The 7,182-nt window shown below is 35.1% G+C and overlaps 1 pseudogene across 1 annotated transcript; it reads left to right on the forward strand.

Annotated features, from left to right (window-relative positions):
* The first annotated feature begins 1,597 nt into the window (after positions 1 to 1,597).
* LOC146906817 (F-box/kelch-repeat protein At3g23880-like) lies at positions 1,598 to 4,916 on the forward strand (annotated as a pseudogene). Its single transcript, XR_015019568.1, has 2 exons — positions 1,598 to 2,831; positions 4,674 to 4,916. The product of XR_015019568.1 is annotated as an F-box/kelch-repeat protein At3g23880-like (transcript).
* Positions 4,917 to 7,182: the final 2,266 nt, after the last annotated feature.

Raw genomic sequence — 7,182 nt, forward strand, 5'->3', positions numbered from 1 at the left:
TGAAATGTTCTAACCCTAATTTTCCTTCATGAGTTAAGTATATATACTACTCTCCAAAGGGGCTAGGTTTCTAATATTCAGGCCTAAAACTCTCACTAATAAATTCTAAAAAGTTACTACTCATTAATCCGTTAAAACATCGAATAATTACCGTCTCGACATAATTACCCCAACTCACTAGTAATTTAGTAAAAATAACTATTCTCACTAAAACACAAAAAATAACCTTCCTAATAAGATTAATAACTTACCCTTACACATCAAAAGACCAAAATATCCCTACACATCAAAAGACCAAAATATCCCTTAGTCTTAAAATGACTAAAATACCTTTATAGGCCAAAAATCCGCTAAACCCAAATCAAATATACACAAAGAAAATTAAGCACATACAAACACATATAAATAATAAATAAAATAATTCTAGCTAAAAACGGGTTGTTACATCCTTTCAAAATAAAAAAATTCCACTATTTAGACTCATTTTTAATTTTTTCATATTCTCATAAAAATCCGATTTTTTTTTGCATATAAGTTTTATTTGACTCTCAGATTTTTTTGTTAGTATTTTTGTAGTTTTTTTATATTTTATTCGCATAATTTTATCATTTTTTTTACGTTGTTTTTAAAAGAGAAATTTGCATTTGTCAAAAAAAAAGGGAAATTTGCAATTACTGAAATGGAAGAGATTTCAATTGATGCTAATATATGGCCATATTTCAGATTATATAATTTAAACACATCCGAACTGGTGTTCGGATTATAGAATCTGAAACCCCATAACCATTTTTGTAAAAAACATTAGGCATTAGAGAAATGTATATGATAGAAAAAGTAATACTCAAAATTGAAGGTCCCAACTTTATGTCTTATCCGGATTAGCGGACGAGCCCACATCCCATTTTGAGTGCTTTAGAGGGATATATCTTTTTATTTTTTTTTTTTATTTTTTTTATAGAAAAATTATAAAATTGCCATTGTGTGTGTGTGTCTATATATATATATATATATATATATATATATATATATATATATATATATATATATATCATCTTTTGCGTGCTGTGTTAGAGACTCCCGTGGGCAATTTATTCGGGCTCAAACGAAATGGCAACGTGCAAATATGACAGTTTTGTAGGGGGAGGCAGTAGCCTAACTCGATGCTATTCACTTTGCTGATGTGAACAGATGGGACCGAGTTGTCTTCAAGTCTGACTCTGCTACTCTAGTGCAAGCTCTACCGTCTTCAGGCCATGGTGATTCAAAATTATGTGCTATTGTTTCCAATATTATTTATCAGTTATCTTTACATTCCAACTTTGAGGTGAAGTTTGTTAGGAGACAAGCGAACATGGTTGCTCATACTTTAGCTAGAGCAGCCTGTTCTTGGGCGAGTCACCGTATTTTTAATTCTTATCCTTTTTGTATTGAACATTCGTTGATTAATGATAATAGTTAACTTTGTTTTGGTCAAATATATAAATATATATATAATCTAAAATCAGATCTCCTTTTTAAATATAATCTAAAATATTCTTTCACAAAAATCAAAAATATAATCTCCTTTGTAAATATAATCTCTTATATATACGATACAATTGACTATTGTGCACCAAACTTCGGCAAAATAAAAACCTCCATAGATTTCGCCCTCCATCATGAATCTCCCACCACAGAAGTCCCAGCTTCCACCCAACTCTAGGTCATCGCCGATAATCCTCCCCGACGAACTTATTGCAGAAGTGCTTTCATTCCTTCCCGTGAAATCTCTTATGCGACTGAAGTGCTGTTGTAAATCCTGGAACATCCTCATGTCCAAACCTTTCTTCGTCAAGTCGCACCTTCAACGTTCTTCGCAAAACACTCACTTCATACTTGGCGACACACTAGGTCAAGATGATAGAAGTGTCTTACACGTCTCCTTTGGTCGATTGATTGAGAGTTCGCGTTCGTTGAAGCCCATCACTCTTTCCAACGATCCTTACTATGATTTGAAGGACAAGGATTGCTGTTATGTTGTTGGTTCATGCCATGGATTGGTATGTCTGCTCGGTTATTCTTTAAAGTCTGGAGAGATGTGGTTCCGTTTTTGGAACCTCGCCACCAGGACAATATCAGATAAATTAGGGCATTTTTATGGCATAGATAACAGTTTTAATTTTTACATTTGGTTATGATTATTCAAAAGACACTTATAAGGTAGTGAACTTATATGGAGAGGCGAGAGTTTTTAGTCTGGGAGATAATGCTTGGAGAAGTATTCAAAGTTTTCCGGTGGAGGATCGCCAGCTAAGTTGTGATGGTGTGTATTTGAATGGTATTGTTAATTACTTGGCAATTCGCAATTACTCCAGTATTATTTATGATTGCAAGAATATTATTGTTGAGCAGTTTGTGATTATTTCACTTGATCTTGGAACGGAAACATACAAAGATTTGCTTCCCCCTCGAGGTTTTGATGAAGTGCCATGTGTTAAGCCATCGCTATGTATGTTGGTGAATTGCCTTTGTTTTTCTCATGTTGTCAAGGAAACTGATTTTGTTATATGGAAGATGACAGATTATGGAGTTCAAGAGTCTTGGACTCAATTACTTAAGATAAATCTTCAAATTATAGATTATAACTTGGGGAATAAATTTGATAATCCGTGGTTGCCAATGCACCTTTCTAAAAATTATGATACACTCATATTGGGAAACTATCTTGAACAACTGCCAGTTGTCTATAATTTGAGAGAGGATAGTGTAAAGAGAACTAGAGTTATCAATGGTAAAGGCTGGTGGCACTGCATCAAGAATTATGCTGAAAGCTTGGTTTTGTTTCATTGAAAGTAAGTTCCTCTTCGATGATTTATTTGAATTTCCGTTAATTCTTATATGTTGTTTGATTGTTATATGATGGATTTTATTTTATTATTTTGGCTATTGTTAACGGTTTGATAATCTATCCATCGAATGAATTTCTTTTGCTTTTTATATTTAAGGTAATAAACCCAAAAAGAAATTCCTTCTCTCGAGAATATTCTTGAACTAGCTGATCTTTAGAACTTTAAACAAAAAGCTAAATAATGAAATGGTGCTTTGGAAGACCATACTAACAACGTGAATTGTAATCGAAAACACGTTTACAAGCAAGTGACCCGTATCACTAGTAGGCTGCCTTGGATGGATTTATTCCACTTGGGAGCCCGTACTGAAACCATTCCGAGCAAGACTTATCTCTTGGCATGGAAAATTACCCTCTATTGGAGGTATGCTAACACTGTTAAATTACCGTTGTATTTTTTTCTCATTTTATAAGGTAACAAAGAAGGTTTTGAATGTATTGGCTAAACTGCAAAGATGCTTTTTATTGGTTAGTTGGGCTATTATCTGTAGAGATAAGTGTCAAGATGGTTTGTTTGGGTGTAAAAATCTTGAATTGTTTAACTTAACCCTTTTGGCTAAATGGCAGTGAGAATGCTTACTTATGAAGACATGTTATGGTGCAAAATTTTAAAATCAGATATGGAAATCTGTCCAGACGAATCTGCTCGTGAACTCAGTAAGTAAATCATCGATTTGGTGGAGGGATGTGTCAAATTTGAGGTTAAAATCTGGCCCTGGAGCAGACTGGTTTTCTCATGTTGTTAAGAAGAGATTAGGTGCCGGTGATAGGGCTAAATTTTGGCACGATTTATAGATTTGTAATACCTCGAAGAAAGACTTGTTTCCTTGTCTATTTATGCTGTCCACACAGGAAAATGAAGTAACTAGTAATGTGGGGGAATGGATTTATATCGAGCGGGTGTGGAATCTGTTGTGTAGGCAGTATTTATTTGACTGGGAATCCGAATAGATGTGTGATTCGAATGTCCTGTTGTAGGGTTCATCTCCATACCGTGATCCATTTTATGGTTAGGTCTGGAAATTGGACGTTGCACATGGATTCAGCTGCAGGAACTGCTACAATCTGCTATCAAATGATGTCAATTAATATGTACGTCTAGCGGCGGGTCTGACAGAACCAATTTTGCAGCAGCGTGCAGACTGGTGCGAAGGAGTTGTTTACCATCTAAGGTGCACATTTTCACTTGGAAACTTCTGCGGCAGCATCTGCCAACGACGAAGAACTTTGTCGCTAGAAATATTCAGCCCGCGGTATATAATTTGAGCTGCGTTTTCTGTTTTGATGCTGACGAATCCCAGGAGCACTTATTTTTTCAATGCCAAATCAGTGCAGCAGTATGATCTAAATTTCGCCAGTAGCTTGGTGTGTCCATGATCTGACACGTTAATCCGGTGGTACATCTCTCGCAAAATTTGCTTCATTAGGACGTGAAAAATAAAAAACTATGTCTGCTACTGCAGGGAGCGGCTGCATGGTCTATATGGAATGCTAGGAACAACATTGAATATTTCGTGGACATCCACATGGATTTGCTGCGCTAGAATAATTTTATTTTATTTATATTCTTGTTCTTGATTACGATGCTGCTACTATAGAATCTAGTTTTTCATATACATTCATTGTGTCACATGTGCTACAAGCTCATGGCACACATTGTTGAAGCTAATTTATTTCTCTGTTCATTCATTGTGGGATATGGCTGCCAACCCTTTTGATCATTATACAATTTCTTGCTTATTCAGTCGTGTTTTTCTACTTCTAACAAGTCCTTTTTGAATTGTAGAACTGCAATCCTAACTTCAAAGATATCAACGTTATTGACGGTACATGGCTGGATGAAGAAATGATAGGAAGAAAGAAAGGGATGAAGAATGATAGGACGAAAGAAACAAATAAAGAGGCTTATTGGAACTACAATTACTTTTGATCTTCGAGATTATTAGTTGCAACTTAATAACATATGTTCTACAACTCAACTCCTTGTTAAACTTCAAGTCTACTCTTTTATACGCAATATAAGTGCATTTTATAGTTAAACAAGAGTCACTAGGAAATTAATTAAGAATAATTTATGGCGGATGTTTTTTCTTTCTATTTGGTTTGTCTATATAATAAATTTCACATTTTAAGCAGTCTACAATACAAGTCTTTCCTGCCTCATGGTTTACTTGTTCAAATTGATTATTGATATCCGTTTCACAAGTATTTAGCAAGAAGTATTGAGCATGGTTTTCCTTGCAACTTACATGCATAAGAATTTGATTTTATTTATTTTTGCATAGTTTATGGGTTGGCTTTGTTTTTATATGCTTTTTTATCAGGACATGCTTTAATTTGACTAATTTGGAAGTGTTTTTTTTTTTGTGGTGGCCGGGGTTCGAACCCTGGACCTTGCATATTTTATGCATTGTCCATACCAACTGAGCTACGCTCACGAGGACAATTTGGAAGCGTTTAGGATACGAGAATTGACCCTGTTTTCATTGTGTTTAGCTTGATTTAGGAAAATAAATAATAAGGTTATGAAGCACGAACACTCTTTAGATTAGGTGTGTCCCGGTGTCGGACACGTGTCGTGTCTGACACCGACACTTATAATTACACTGAATTATGTAAAATTTTTAATTATTAGCTGTGTCGGCGTGTCAGTGTTTGTGCTTCATATATAATTATAGAAGTAGTTTGGAGATGAATTGGAATGAAGTAAATTGTAGAAGCAGTTTGCAATTTTATCAGGGCATATGCTTTATCATTTTTTTTTTGGAGATGAATTGGAATGAAGTAAATTGTAGTAGTTTGCAATTTTATTGTAGTGAAGGTTCCAATTCCAACTATAAAGTCTACCAAAATCACCTGTTTTTATATCTCTCATTTGTATATGTTTGTAACTTACCAGAAAAAGAATCATATTGAAATGCTTTTAAATATAGAGGTTTTGGTTCACCCATTTGTCATAAAATCACAGTTTTCTTCTTCCATATATGGTTGGGTTTTATTTAGAGGGCTTATTTGAATAAGAGTTTCATTGGTGGTTTTGCAAAAAAAAATCTAGACTCAGACTCTTCTTATGTTGCTGAGCTTCTTGCAGCAATCTTGGCTATAGAGATAGCATACTCGAAAGGATGGCATAACCTTTGGTTGGAAACTGATTCTCAACTGGTCTTGCTTCCTTTGAAATCAAAAACCATGATACCTTGTGAAACAAATGGATAAATTGTTTAGAACTATTGAAACAGATCCCTCAAACAAAAAAACTAAAATAGTGAAACAGATGATTTTTTTTGTAAAAAATATTTAGAGAGAGGGAACTCATGTGCATATGGTTTTGCTAATTTGGGATTAGCTCTATCTTCATTTGTGTTGGGAAACATGATATCCACGAAGGAGTGAGAGAAAACTCAAATAATCTTTCTATTGATGATAAAAGTGAATATTACAAATGAGTGAAGTAACCCTCTAATGGGGTGATTACAAGTTATTTATACTACTCTCTACTAGGACTATATGCCACTAATCTATATCTCTAATAGTCCCTCGCGAGTTGGAAGGTGTTCACAACACTTCCAACTTGGGATGAACAATACAATAGTATATCAAACAAAGGAAAATACAAGGAGAGATGCCGGAAATACATCGGCCAAGAGAATAGCAGCAACCAAATGATTATCCAACAAGAGGAAACCACAACTCAAAGTTTAACCCCTTGGAGGAAGAAGCAACAAAACAACGCTTAACCACCATCCGGTAGAAGCAAACAACCACAAAGCCATAAAAGGCACAACGCTTAACCATCAAGAGTTCTTAATAACTCAAGACAAGCACAAAAAACGACGCTTAACCATCCGTGGACAAAAGCACAACAACGCTTAACGATTCATGACAAAAGCCTATCAACATGGCTTAACCATCCTGAACAGAAGCACAAGACAAAAATTAAAGCCAACAGAGGCTAACAAGAAAGACGAAGAAGTGAGCCATGGACAGAAACTATTGCCACAAGATAGAAAAACTCAATGTTCTTCAAACAAAACTAAGCCTCCAGTCATATGCTCCAAGCAGAAGCAAGAAAACCAGATGCAACCGAAAGTGGACAGAGACCAAAACCTTGCATCCATGATTGTACCTGCTGAAGCTAACAGAGACAAAAGTACCACTTCACAACAGACTAATCAATATGCCACCATAATCATCACTAAGAGAACAAGAACAACTTATGGTTCTTGTAAGGCAATCTCATAGTAATCAAAAGCAAAGTCAGAGGCCAAAAGCTTCTATAACAATCCAGGACCAAA

Source organism: Medicago sativa, chromosome 7, assembly GCF_051527215.1.
Source record: "Medicago sativa cultivar Bolivia chromosome 7, Bolivia_mono, whole genome shotgun sequence".
Lineage (NCBI taxonomy): Eukaryota > Viridiplantae > Streptophyta > Magnoliopsida > Fabales > Fabaceae > Medicago > Medicago sativa.